This window comes from Crocuta crocuta, unplaced genomic scaffold (assembly GCF_008692635.1).
Source record: "Crocuta crocuta isolate KB4526 unplaced genomic scaffold, BGI_CrCroc_1.0 scaffold248, whole genome shotgun sequence".
Taxonomy (NCBI): Eukaryota; Metazoa; Chordata; class Mammalia; order Carnivora; family Hyaenidae; genus Crocuta; species Crocuta crocuta.
Window position 1 is genome coordinate 3,129,498 of NW_027532409.1, and position 15,749 is coordinate 3,145,246.

Genomic DNA, 15,749 nt, shown 5'->3' on the forward strand with positions numbered 1-15,749 from the left:
ACTGGACAGTAAATATATTTTCAAAAATCAAAAGAATTCCTCTAGATCAGAAGTAAACATACATTTAATTTATTTTTATTTTTTTAAAGTTTATTTATTTTGAGAGAAAGAGAGAGAGAGAGAGTGAGTAGGGGAGGGACAGAGAGAGAGGGAGAGAGAGAATACCAAGCAGGCTCCCTGCCACCAGCACAGAGCCTGACACGGGGCTTGAGCTTGACCAAGATCACAACCTGAGCTGAAATCAAGAGTCAGAAGCTTAACTGACTGAACCACACAGGTGCCCCAGGAAATACACTTTAAAAATCTCATTCTCAATTACAATAAATCAATTATACGTGTAGGAAGAAATACATCTTTGAAAATGATCTCTGTAATACCATCATGGAATAATTTGGAGAAGGAATCATAACAAATATAAATTGTGCCATAAATAATCACTGGGTTCAGTGCAATGACAATGCACATTATAGCAAGAGTTTTCTTCATGAAATGTGACATACTAATTCTAAAATGTATATGAAATAATGTTCATAAAATCAACACAATTCTAAATTTAAAAATAGTAAAAGAAAAGAAAAATGGAGGGGAGATTGGCTTGGTCATCTGTCAAGAGACATTATAAAATTATAGTAAATAAAATGATCGTATCCAAATGTTTAAATGAGTAAGGTGGCATTACAAAGATGGGAAAATAATGAAATATTCAGTACATTAGGTTGTGTTGATTGTTCTCTACAGATATAAAATTTCACAAATAGTTCAAAATATGTTATTCCACAGCAATCAAAACTTACATTGAAAAGCAAAAAAATAAAATAAAATGAATCTTTTAGAAGGGAAGACCCTGGTGATATGAAGGTAGGAAAGGGCCTCTTAAATATGGAAGCAAAAGCGAACCAATGGATTGAAAAATAAAACCATAAACAAAGAAAACCAGTGCCTCACTATGTGGGAGAAAATATTTGCCTAGTACATAAAAGAAAAACAATGATCCATGCTCTATCAAGAACTTGTAAAATAGATTTAAATTAATAAGAAGTAGGAAAAATTGTCCTGGCAATTTATGGGGGTGGGGTGGGTGGGTGGCAATTTATGGGGGTGAGTTGTGAGCCTTGGGACCAAAAATATATTAGAAAGTGTACAAAAGTGATTAGAAATGAGTAAAATGAAAATTAGTGCGACATCGAAGTATGTTGTACTCCCATCTGACTGGGAAAAAGAAAGCTCAAAAAGTGTGACACATTCAGATTTAACCAGGCTGTGAGGAGAGGGACCTTCTTGTTGTGTGAATTGGTACAACCATTTTGAAAAACAACGTGGCAGTATGTAGAAAACTGAAAACTGATATCCCATAGAGACTGGCAGTTTTGTTCCTAAGTACATATCTTAGAAAATTCTGGAACACATGCACAAAAAGATATGTGCCAGGATGACTTTTAACAGAAAAGAATAAAAGTAAAATGCTGCAATTTTAGTGTCGTGTAAGGGAAAAGCACAAAATATTAGTGTCCCATCTCTATGTAAATCCTCAGCTACAGTTAGAACTATATTCCCATGTGACCAGAATTCAGAAATATGATTTAAAAAAAACAAAACCAATAGTTGATACTATTATAGTATGCTGCCATTGATGTGAATAAAACCCTCAAACACTATGTTTTTAGTTATGTTTGCATTTGAATATATAAAATGGATTTAAAAGATCACTAAAATTTTAATAGTGGCTCTTCTTGTCAGAATGGAGAAAAAGAAGAAAATGGAGCTGGTACAGGGAGCATGTGTGTGCCCGTGTGTGAGTGATGTGTGTCTGTGATGTGTGTGTGTGTGTGTGTGTGCAATGTGTGGGATGTTTGTGTGTACGTGTGTGTGTGGCATATGTGTGATGTGTGTGTGATGGTGTGTGTATGTAGGTGAGATGTGTGTATATGTGGTGTGTGTGTGTGAGAGAGATGTGTGTGAGGTGTTGTGTGTGTGTTGTGTGTGCGTGTGTGTGTGTGTGTGTGGTACTCCATTCATGTAAAAATGAGACCTATATGAGAAATAGCTATATTTATCATTTCCCAGTGGTTTTATACTATTCATTTTTTCTATAGCTTTAAAATCTCTGAGACTGTAATTAGAAACAGTATTACAATATTTTCCTATGTCTAAATGTTATTTAGAATATGATTTTTAAACACTACGTAATATCCTGAATTATTGATTTATCGTAATGATTTTAGGATTCTTCTATTGTACATTTTAAATTTATCACTGTCATAAATAGTGATGTTAGAAATATTCTCATATGTGAAATTATTTCCATCTACTTGATATGATATTTCTTATATATGGAATATTGTATTCAAGTTTGTTAGTATAATTTTATTTCCCATCATTTCATTTTATTGGTTTTAGGTTTTGCTTTATATACTTTGATACTACTTCTTTGGGACATAAAATTTCATAACTATCATATCACCGTGAATTATATTTGTTATTTTTATAAAATAGGCAACATTTTCTCTTTAATGTTTCTATTGCCTTCATTCAATTGTACCTGCTTTTAGCATAATCACTACTGTCTCTCTAATAAAGAAGTTTAAATTTGAAAGGAACAGATCATTTCTAAATTATATAAATTATTTCAACCATAAGAGATAAACTTTTCAATTAATTCAATCAAACTGATATAATTCTGCTTAAAACAAAACAGAAAACAGAAAACAATGACACTTTGGTTTCCGAAAACAGAAGAAAAAGATCCCGTTAGGAGATCTCCAAAGTCACTTGATCAAAGAAAAAGTCCATTATTTAGTAACAAACAATAACAAAAAGTACTACTAGCAAAATTGGAATTGAAAAATGATTAATAATCTAAAATAAGGTTTTTCTATGCCAAAGCCAATGTTATAGTTAAGGTTAAGGTTATAGTTAAGTTTGAAACACTCTCAGCTTTTCTATTAAAATAATGAAAAATAAATTGAACCCAAACATCTCGATGATTTTCTTTTAGTATTTTTTTCCTTTGGTCAGCATTCTGTTTAATTCATTAACATAAAATGATGAATAAAAAATATTTTTTCATTGGTATCAGTACATCATTGGCATGATAAACACATTATAAATATCAAAAATAAAGATCCAAAGCAACATTATTGTCAGTTGATGATGTCTAAGTAGAAGACATTTTTTCCAAGCGTGAACCCAAATCTTAATACATTATCAACAGACTTTAAATGTGTCGTTGCCATATATTAAGTTACCTATGGCTCACAGATTCAGTGGAATCCCATTGCATTGAATTTATACATAATTTTTAAGATAATATATGTCATTTAATATTGGGTCTTCTAATGAAAGACCAGTTAAATCTCTACATATATTCAGATGTTTCTTGTACATTCATTTATTCATTAGATATTTGTTGAGTGCCCCATACATGACAAGCATTGCAACAATAAACATGTCTAATAAAGACAAGCATTGGGACAATGAACAGTTAAATACTTTTATTCTTATTTATGATTTCTATTATTTCCAGGTGTTTTGTAGTTTATTTGCTTTCTTTATGTCACATCTGTGTGCTGTTGTGACATAAAGAAAAAAATGGAATTTTTTCCTATTTGAAATTCATTGGTTAATGCTTACATATCAGAAAACAATGGACTTCTGTGTAATCATATCATATCAAATGGTTTCCAGTATTTTTAGTTTCAAAGCTCTAAGTTTGATTTCTTTGGATAGATCTAAAACAAATTTACTTATTTCCTAAAAGAATTAGGGTCATGCCGTCACTAGAAATATTTATATATTTTTAAAGAATTTTTTAATGTTTATTTTTGAGAGAGAGAAAGAGAGAGACAGAGAGATGGAGAGAGAGGGAGACACAGAATCTCCAGTAGACGCCAGGCTCTGAGCCATCATCACAGAGCCTGACGCAGGGCTCCAACTAATGGACCTGAAGATCATGACCTGAGCTGAAGTCAGATGCTTAACCAATTGAGCCACCCAGGCGCCCCCAAATATTTATATTTTTCATTGCTTTTCATATTCCATTGCACCATTTAGGGTCTCAAGAGAACTATTGTATAACAATGTATTTAGTTGTCATAACAATGGGTAACAAATTTAAAGTTATATGATGGGTGCTATTGACTTTCAAATGATGTCTTTGAGCAAGTGAAGGGTTTTTAATGTTGTGTTTGGCTTTTGTTTTTTATTTTTCCAGTAGTAGGTGCCATATTTTATCAAGTGACTTTTTTTTTTGCCAGATGTCATAATGTACATATGACTTCTTAACTATCATCTCTTAATGCACTAGATAATAATCTATTTCTTGGTATCAACTATCCTTACAATCTTGTGTAACATTTTCTGTTTTTATTTTTTTAATTATTTAAAATTTTTTTAATGTTTATTAATTTTTTTGAGAGAGAGAGAGATTGAGAGATTGAGAAGGTAAGCATGGGAGGGGCAGAGAGAGGGAGAGAGACACAGAATCCAAAGCAGGCTCCAGGCTCTGATCTGTCAGCACAGAGCCCGACCTGGGGCTGGAACCCACAAACCATGAGATCATAACCTGAGCTGAAGTCGGATACTTAACAGACTGAGCCATCCAAGCACCAGTTTTTATTAGTATCATAAACATACTGAAAATTACAGAAAATAACAACTGTCAGAGTACCTAATATTATGACTTGAATTTAACAAAGAAATCATCAATTCTGTGATTAGCATTATTTTGTTTCTTCCTTTAGAGCCCTAAATTTTAATTACCTTTTTTCTTATCCACCACTGAACGGCATTTCCAATATTACAGTAAATGCTGATAGTGGTGACCCTTCTTTCCTTGCCCCAAATTAAAATGAAAAGTTCTAATACTGGAAAATTAAGTACAATATTTCCTGTGAGGTTTCTCATTAACAAGCCATGTCGGGGTATAATTTACGTAAATAAAGTGCATCCATCTTAAGTATACAGTTAAATGAATTTTGCCGAATGTGTACACCTTAATCATCACCACCACACTTAAAATACAGTGTGATTTCAATAAACCCAAAAAGTTTCCTCAGACCCTTTTTCACTCATATTTATTCTGCCCCAGATGTAGGTAACAGTGGTTCCTTTTTTCACTTTAAAATAGCTTTGCCTATTCTAGACTTACACATCAGGGACCCAGGATCCTATCTTTCTTCATAGTTACCATAGCTGGGTTTCTTGTTAACTTGTCAAAGTTGTTTGCTAGATCTCCACCAATAGTGTTTGCTAAAGACCGAAAGGTATGAAAGGGCACAATGAAACAGTCCCAGAGGTGTCTGTTGACTTACACAACCTTCAGGGACATTCCAGGACACCAACAGTAACACAACCCCTGCTTCCTTCTCATTGCCCAGAAAGGAGTCCCATGATTTTACCTAACTACACTGAAGGATGGGAAATGTAGTCATTTTTATTAAGGCACCTATCTTTCAGCTCAAAATCAGGGTTATGTTTATCAAAAAGCAAGGAGACTGTCATGCTCAGCAACCACAAATCACAAAGTGTATTTTTCATTGAGATGGCAAAAGCCAGATGGGTGGGGGGTTCAGGTGTGGATTAGAGGTCACGGAACAATGATTATAGATACTAGTCAGGAATTGTGCCCAGAAAGAGCTGCTGTAAGCCCAGGATACATAAGGAATTAGCAATTGGTCAAATTGCCTTCAAAATGTTTGCTGAATGAATGAGTGTTGGTACAGCTCCCATGTCTAAGCTAAAATGTCTTTTTGGTAAGCTCTGTGACAAATATCAGTTTTCTTCCTCCCTTTAATATGTTTCAAAGAGCATTCTCTTTTCAGCACATTCAAAAAGTGGGATACAGCGGTTTGTGGTTTGGTGCTTGGCCACCGAGTTCTCTTACCAGCGATTTTAATAACAAGCATTTCACTCAGCAAGGTTTCGGCAGAAGGATTTTAAAAGTCCTTCCCCTGCTAATGCATAGTGGTGGCTATTGTGTGTTAGCGGCAGGGAAAACAGAGTCCATGAGCATGTGATTCATCTTTAAGACAAGCTTCTCCACCAAGACACAGTCCCCAGATCTCAACTTTGGATAAATGGGTCAAGAAAAAAGTTCACTAAAATTGTCTGGACCAACACTTCAATGCAAAGTCAATGTTATGCAGCAGAAATCTAGCTCTTTATTCGATATATCATTTATCTCTTTGTCAAAGTAATTGCCCTACAAAGGCTGGAGTATTTGGAGATTTTTTTTCCTCCTTCAGTAAAATGAACAATCTAGTCTTCATCTTCTCCTCTTCAAAGAACGAGTGATGTATTGGGTCCATTGCATGTTGCAATCACAGAGTTGGGATAGTGGAGCCAAATACTTCTGTAGAAGAAGAACCTACTGGAACCACTTCCTGTCTTTGGAAAGAAGGGGGTTTTCAGATTCTTTGTTTTTCAGACCACATTCAGAAACAGCTTATCACAGATACAGACCAACCCTGAATAGCCCCTTTGTGAAGAGTTCCAAATTTAAATTACATTCAGTTTGGAGATAGATGCAAACATAGTTGGGCTGTTTTATGCCCAGGCCCAAGAGAATGGTCTATTTTATTTATTTATTTATTTATTTATTTATTTATTTATTTATTTATTATTTACATAGTAATCTCTGTGTCCATCACGGGGCTTGAATTCACAACTTTGAGATCAAAAGTTGCATGTTCTTTAGTCTGAGCCAGCCAGGCACCCCAAACAGGATGTTTTAAAGATACTTACTGGAAGATAATAATGCACAGTAAATGCTAAAATCTCTAGATGTGAGGGTGCCTGGATGACTAAGTTGGTTAAGCTTCTGCCTCTTGATTTCAGCTCAGGTCATGATCTCAGGCTTGTGATAAGGAGCCCTACTTCAGTCTCCACACTGAGTTTGGAACCTGGTTAAGATTCTCTCCCTCTTTCTCTGTCCCTTCCCCCACTCAATCACTCTCTGTTTTTCTTTCTCTCAAAAAAGAAAAAAAACAAGAAAGAAAGAAAAAAAGATCTCTGGATCTGGCCTTAAATGCATCTGTGTTTGATTCGAGCCCAAGTACTCATCATTTCGTGCAATCTTCAGCATCCTTGTTTCTCTTTTTTTTTTAAATAGTTTATTGTCAAGTTGGTTTCCATATAACACCCAGTGCTCATCCCCACAAGTGCCCCCCTCCGTGCCCATCTCCCCCCTCCTCCCCCACATCCATCAGTCCTCAGTTTGTTTCTCAGCATTCAAGAGTCTCTCATGGAGAGAGACTTTCCGCCACCATTTCCCCCCTTCTTCTCCCCCATGGTCCTCCATTAAGTTCCTCCTAATCCTCCTAAACGTGCAAACATATATTTGTCCTTCTCTGCCTGACTTGTTTCACTCAGCATAACACCCTCAAGGTCCATCCATGTTGCTACACCTGGCCAGATTTCATTCTTTCTCATTACCATGTAGTATTCCATGGTATAGATAAACCACATCTTCTTGATCCATTCGTCCATTGATGGACACTTAGGCTCTTTCCATGTTTTGGCTATTGTTGAGAGTCAGTATCCCCATTTATAAAATGTACATCATATCATCAAGCCTGCAGGATTGACGTCAGAACAAAATAATATTTTGTATAGGTGATAGGTAATATTAATACAAGACTTGCATAAAGCAAATATCAAGAAATATCAACAGTAAAATAGGATTTTCATGAAAACTTAAAAATATCTAGAAACATGGTCTTTCAGTTATATCATGCTATGACAAACATGATTTAATGTTTGTTCCATGTTGCATTATTTGAAACATTAGATTGTCTCATTTAATGGGAGCCATCATATAACTAAACTATGTACATATGTTTAATATGTGTGTATATATACATACATATATATGTATATGTATATATAGATGTGTGTGTGTGTGTGTATGTAGATTTTCCTAGCCAAGAAACCTGAAGGAGGTTTGTCATAATAAAGTTTGTACAGCACCAATCACACAAGTGAGGATATTAAATTTTATCCCTAAAAATGAGGCCTGGGTTTATACCAATCTAAGTGCCCCCCTCATGTTTGAGCTGGCCTAGGATTTCCCAAGGAATGAAGCTCTAAAGACCTAAGAACAAGAACACGGGATTCCCTTCCCTTCCCTTCCCTTCGTCCTTTCCTTCCCTTCCCTTCCACCTCTCCTCTCTTTTTTCTTCCTTTGTCTTTTACCCAGGCATGTCTACTTATAAATGTTGCTCAATCTTGCATTTTTCTTGCACTATTTTGTTTTCTCCTTTTTAGGTTTTGTCTTCAGTTTTTTAGTCTTTATTGCTTTAGTTTTTTTTCTTTATTGCTTTAGTCTTTAGGCTTTTTAAAATTGTTTTCTTTGTGAATATATTAGTAAGAAACAAATGTTAACCGAGATCTTCTAGCCAGATGCCATATGAATTTAGATATCTGGGCATAAGTACTTAAGAGATGAATGAGGCATAGACTTGAGAGGAATGAGACATATCTGGAAGTAGTTGGCTTCAAAAGCTTACATAAAGCTAGTGAAACTTTATTTGGGGATCAAAAATGGTAGGGGGCTTACCTACACACTAGAACACATCCCCTTAGTAAAATCACCATTTTACTTAGTGCTCTATGCATACATGTTTCTTCATAGTAGTTTCTTTCTTTTTTTCTTTTTCTTTCTTTCTTTCTTTCTTTCTTTCTTTCTTTCTTTCTTTCTTTCTTTCTTTCTCTCTCTCTCTCTCTCTCTCTCTCTCTCTCTTTCTCTCTTTCTCTCTTTCTCTCTTTCTTTGTATAGAGAGAGAAAGAGCATGCAAGCGCTAATACCGGTCAGGGAGTGCAGAGAGAAAGGAGAGAGAGAATCCAATGCAGGTGCCATGCTGTCAGCACAGAGCCAGATGCAGGGCTCAATCTCATAAACGATGAGAACATGACCTGAGCCAAAATCAAGAGTTGGATCCTTAACCAACTGAACCACCCAGGTGCCTGCACAAAAGTTTGGACCTCTTGACTCATATGGTTAATAGCCACAGGAGGTAAAGGCTTTCAGAACTATTTACTTGTCAGTGCCTAAAATGGCCACTGTGATTTGTCAACCTACCTCACTGGGAGCACCCAGTCTCATCTGCCCTGCACTCCCTATGTGGGGTGGCAAGCCTACCATGTCTACTATCAGAGCTGGACAAAATAAGTTTTTAGGGGCTCAAGCCATCAATTCCTTTAAAACTGATTTGTGGTGGTTGCCAATCTTTCTATTACTATAATTGCTGGCTAAATGAACTATAATTGTATTAAGAAGTAACTGAAAAATGTATGTGCTCTCTGCTAATTCTCAGAATATGCAAGGAGAAGGAATTGATTTGTTGTGCTTGGAAGAAGCATTCAAAAATGTTCCCTCTGGGGTCTGTCATTTAGAGGCTTCCTTTGCATTCTGGGGAATGTCAAGGCCAGATGCCCAAGGGTCCAAATGAAAGACCCTTGGGGGTCCTCGGTCCTCACCATATGATTGGTGGCTATGGTGATTCCTCAGTGTTCAAGGAGCCAAAGATCAGGTCAGAATCCTCTGTAGTCTTGGACACAAGATGAGAGATTCAAGTTAAAGCTCATATTCTGATCATCTGCTATGACAGTGGTGATGCAGGAGCTTTTCAACTAGTTTTCCCCTTCAGTTAACCCTTGTTGTGTGGTTATGCTCATTTTAAAAAGAGGGAACTAAGACTTGGAAATGATAAATTGCTTGTCAATGCCTTGTAATCCAGAAAATGGAGTCTCAAGCCCCGATCTACTGAGTTCAAGTCCATTGCTATTGGAGAGATATATCCAGTATCATGGAAGGTATTTTTTCAAATACCTTCAGACCTAGGGCCAGAGGAGAGTGGTGTAGGTTTGTATGTGGAGGAGTGAGAAATGAAGAGATGCTGTTCTAAAAGGGTAGTGCATTTGTCTACTATATTGAAAAACCTAAATGTATTTCATTGATCTGTTCAATTGTTTCTTTGGTCTCTATGTTGTTTATTTCTGATCTAATTTTTACTATTTCTCTTCTTCTACTGGGTTTAGGGTGTTCTTGTTGCTCTGCCTCTAGTTCCTTTAGGTGAGCTGTTAGATTTTGGACTTGCGCTTTTTCTAATCTCTTGAAATAGGCCTGGAGAGCAATGTACTTTCCTCTTAGGACTGCCTTTGCCGCATCCCATAGATTTTGAATTGTTGTGTTTTCATTTTCATTTGTTTCCATATATTTTTTAATTTCATCTCTAATTGCCTGATTGGCCCATTCATTCTTTANCCCCCACATCCATCAGTCCTCAGTTTGTTTCTCAGCATTCAAGAGTCTCTCATGGAGAGAGACTTTCCGCCACCATTTCCCCCCTTCTTCTCCCCCATGGTCCTCCATTAAGTTCCTCCTAATCCTCCTAAACGTGCAAACATATATTTGTCCTTCTCTGCCTGACTTGTTTCACTCAGCATAACACCCTCAAGGTCCATCCATGTTGCTACACCTGGCCAGATTTCATTCTTTCTCATTACCATGTAGTATTCCATGGTATAGATAAACCACATCTTCTTGATCCATTCGTCCATTGATGGACACTTAGGCTCTTTCCATGTTTTGGCTATTGTTGAGAGTCAGTATCCCCATTTATAAAATGTACATCATATCATCAAGCCTGCAGGATTGACGTCAGAACAAAATAATATTTTGTATAGGTGATAGGTAATATTAATACAAGACTTGCATAAAGCAAATATCAAGAAATATCAACAGTAAAATAGGATTTTCATGAAAACTTAAAAATATCTAGAAACATGGTCTTTCAGTTATATCATGCTATGACAAACATGATTTAATGTTTGTTCCATGTTGCATTATTTGAAACATTAGATTGTCTCATTTAATGGGAGCCATCATATAACTAAACTATGTACATATGTTTAATATGTGTGTATATATACATACATATATATGTATATGTATATATAGATGTGTGTGTGTGTGTGTATGTAGATTTTCCTAGCCAAGAAACCTGAAGGAGGTTTGTCATAATAAAGTTTGTACAGCACCAATCACACAAGTGAGGATATTAAATTTTATCCCTAAAAATGAGGCCTGGGTTTATACCAATCTAAGTGCCCCCCTCATGTTTGAGCTGGCCTAGGATTTCCCAAGGAATGAAGCTCTAAAGACCTAAGAACAAGAACACGGGATTCCCTTCCCTTCCCTTCCCTTCGTCCTTTCCTTCCCTTCCCTTCCACCTCTCCTCTCTTTTTTCTTCCTTTGTCTTTTACCCAGGCATGTCTACTTATAAATGTTGCTCAATCTTGCATTTTTCTTGCACTATTTTGTTTTCTCCTTTTTAGGTTTTGTCTTCAGTTTTTTAGTCTTTATTGCTTTAGTTTTTTTTCTTTATTGCTTTAGTCTTTAGGCTTTTTAAAATTGTTTTCTTTGTGAATATATTAGTAAGAAACAAATGTTAACCGAGATCTTCTAGCCAGATGCCATATGAATTTAGATATCTGGGCATAAGTACTTAAGAGATGAATGAGGCATAGACTTGAGAGGAATGAGACATATCTGGAAGTAGTTGGCTTCAAAAGCTTACATAAAGCTAGTGAAACTTTATTTGGGGATCAAAAATGGTAGGGGGCTTACCTACACACTAGAACACATCCCCTTAGTAAAATCACCATTTTACTTAGTGCTCTATGCATACATGTTTCTTCATAGTAGTTTCTTTCTTTTTTTCTTTTTCTTTCTTTCTTTCTTTCTTTCTTTCGCTCTCTCTCTCTCTCTCTCTCTCTCTCTCTTTCTCTCTTTCTCTCTTTCTCTCTTTCTTTGTATAGAGAGAGAAAGAGCATGCAAGCGCTAATACCGGTCAGGGAGTGCAGAGAGAAAGGAGAGAGAGAATCCAATGCAGGTGCCATGCTGTCAGCACAGAGCCAGATGCAGGGCTCAATCTCATAAACGATGAGAACATGACCTGAGCCAAAATCAAGAGTTGGATCCTTAACCAACTGAACCACCCAGGTGCCTGCACAAAAGTTTGGACCTCTTGACTCATATGGTTAATAGCCACAGGAGGTAAAGGCTTTCAGAACTATTTACTTGTCAGTGCCTAAAATGGCCACTGTGATTTGTCAACCTACCTCACTGGGAGCACCCAGTCTCATCTGCCCTGCACTCCCTATGTGGGGTGGCAAGCCTACCATGTCTACTATCAGAGCTGGACAAAATAAGTTTTTAGGGGCTCAAGCCATCAATTCCTTTAAAACTGATTTGTGGTGGTTGCCAATCTTTCTATTACTATAATTGCTGGCTAAATGAACTATAATTGTATTAAGAAGTAACTGAAAAATGTATGTGCTCTCTGCTAATTCTCAGAATATGCAAGGAGAAGGAATTGATTTGTTGTGCTTGGAAGAAGCATTCAAAAATGTTCCCTCTGGGGTCTGTCATTTAGAGGCTTCCTTTGCATTCTGGGGAATGTCAAGGCCAGATGCCCAAGGGTCCAAATGAAAGACCCTTGGGGGTCCTCGGTCCTCACCATATGATTGGTGGCTATGGTGATTCCTCAGTGTTCAAGGAGCCAAAGATCAGGTCAGAATCCTCTGTAGTCTTGGACACAAGATGAGAGATTCAAGTTAAAGCTCATATTCTGATCATCTGCTATGACAGTGGTGATGCAGGAGCTTTTCAACTAGTTTTCCCCTTCAGTTAACCCTTGTTGTGTGGTTATGCTCATTTTAAAAAGAGGGAACTAAGACTTGGAAATGATAAATTGCTTGTCAATGCCTTGTAATCCAGAAAATGGAGTCTCAAGCCCCGATCTACTGAGTTCAAGTCCATTGCTATTGGAGAGATATATCCAGTATCATGGAAGGTATTTTTTCAAATACCTTCAGACCTAGGGCCAGAGGAGAGTGGTGTAGGTTTGTATGTGGAGGAGTGAGAAATGAAGAGATGCTGTTCTAAAAGGGTAGTGCATTTGTCTACTATATTGAAAAACCTAAATGTATTTCATTGATCTGTTCAATTGTTTCTTTGGTCTCTATGTTGTTTATTTCTGATCTAATTTTTACTATTTCTCTTCTTCTACTGGGTTTAGGGTGTTCTTGTTGCTCTGCCTCTAGTTCCTTTAGGTGAGCTGTTAGATTTTGGACTTGCGCTTTTTCTAATCTCTTGAAATAGGCCTGGAGAGCAATGTACTTTCCTCTTAGGACTGCCTTTGCCGCATCCCATAGATTTTGAATTGTTGTGTTTTCATTTTCATTTGTTTCCATATATTTTTTAATTTCATCTCTAATTGCCTGATTGGCCCATTCATTCTTTAGTAGGGTGTTCTTTAACCTCCATGTTTTTGGAGGTTTTCCAGACTTCTTCCTGTAATTGATTTCAAGTTTCAAAGCATTATNTGTGAAATAACCCACAATTTCCATCTCTAGGTCCACCTGCTGCTTTGAAGAAGCCCAAAATTGAGGCTCGAGATGTCCTAACTTTACATTATAACTGGCTATTGGGCATCCTCACTCTTCCTTTCATTGGAATAATGATACTGGTTTCTTGACCTGTATCCAAAAGGGATAAAGGTAACATGTGAGTCATAGTGAATAATAACGCAGTAAACCTAACCCAGTTCCCATCTTCAAGAAACTAGAAATCTAGTGAGTGGGACATTGGGCTGACAAATAAAAAGGAAATTAAAACTCTTACTTGAGTATGCTCCTCAGTGGTATGACAGGCACTGCTGGGTTGGCATCCAACATCTATTCACCCTTCCTTCCTTAGCAACAAAATCATATTTTTATGTGGAAACATGTCCAGCTAAAATGTTACCTTTCACTCTCTTCCTCATACTAAGATTTGATCATGTTACTAAGATCTGGCAGATGAGATGTTCTGTAATACTTATAGAAAGGCTGATTAAATGAAATGGGCTCTTCTAAAAGTGGCTCCTTTTTGTGTCCTGATGCCCACAAAGTAGATGTGATAGCTGAGTTCCAACAGCCATGTTGGACTCTGAGGTGACTTTGAAGATGGAAGTCACTAGTACTTAGCTCTTATAGGCACTTGAGAACAATTGCTATTTATAATCCTACTACAAATCCTTTTTTCTATTTCTGAGTTTATCCTAGGCTCCAGCGGGTGATTCCTTATATAATTCAAGTGCTTGAATTTCTCTGCTTCTCTACCTGAAAAAGACCATAGGAGTTTACTCTCCCCAGGCAGGGAGGTTCATGGTAGAGAAGATTGAATTTAATTGCTCCTAGGGACAACGCCCAACCCCTTAGGGATTGAATTCACTGGATAAATACCTCAGCTTACTTCTTCCATGGGCAGTTCTAAATCTATGCTACCTGTCCCTCCAGAGGGATCACCTCCCAAAGAAACCACCACAACTTGTTCCTGGTGCTGAGATTGGCTTTGGGAGCAACCCAAACTATGACAGTAAAGAATGAGAAATGGTTTTTGGTTTACCAAAAGACTTCCTATTGGCCAAATCCAATTACTTTGCCTTGACTTTTACCTTCCTCATTCTTTCTGTAATGTTTGGCAGCACTGATCTCTTTGTCTCTATCTAAACTTCGATTTCTTGACTTCCACTGTCTTCTTGTGTGTCAATGCCTTCTTTGTTCACTATATATCATTGCCATATAACTAACTGCCTGGCATTCCACTTTTGAGGTCTCTTCATTATAACACAACATATACAGACCCACAGATCCTGATATTCACAGATCCACTAAATCCCATAATTCTTTCCAGAGCTCCAGCATACCTTGCAGGATTCTCTCTCTGCACTCCTCTGCAGTATCCTAAGTGCCAGATAAAATGTTTTTCCTCTTTTTTGAACATGACCTACACTTTCCTTCCTTTGAACATATGGCTATGCTATTTCTTGTCACTGGTGTCTTCCTTTTAACATCTATTTATACCTGTCTCAATCCTACTATTCTAAATGGGCTGCCTCCTCTATCACTTCCTCTCTGGCAATATTCTCCAAAAGAAGTGATAGTTGCTCCTTGGCCACAGGCTTGCTGCTCTTTGTATCTGTTTGCCTGTTTTTGTTTTTGTTTTTTTAAATATCCTTTTGGCTTTGAACGAGCCCTTGGTAAATATTTGTCGAAAATTATTAAAATTAAATTTATGTGTGATGTGATTTGCTTTTTATTTTACCAATTTCTAGAGGAGATAGCCTTGGACATAGTTTTTATTAACTAAAGTTCAAAATCATACAGAAGCAAATTGTATGTCATTATCATAAAAAGTAGTTTTGAAACATCAGCACATTAAATCCTTCTCTTGAATTTTTGAGGGTGAACCTTACTTTCATTTAGACAAACATGACAAATACCTTCCATGAGTCTCTTTTTATTCCTTCTTCGGTTTCCACTTGTAACAGACTAATGGCTAATAATCACTTTGCTTCCTTCATAAAATAAAATGTACAGTGACACTGACAAAATGATAAGAAACAAGTTTCATGTCTAAACAGTAGCAAAACATTTAGTTTAGAAAGTTGAGTTAAAGGTTCCAAATCTTTAGATTCTAGGATGGTTAGAGGCAAGAAGCTTCTTGGTCAGTTCTTAAATGAATATACTTATGATATCACTCTCCTTTGTACCACATACTCCTTGGCTGTTTAAGAATTATCCATGTCATGATCAAGGTAATCTGGGAAAATGTATTATCCACCACAGAAATCAATTTTCTCACTATCTGAACTTCCTTCTCAAATGTAAGTAGCTTCCGATTAGAGCCCATTTGGATTCCTTGT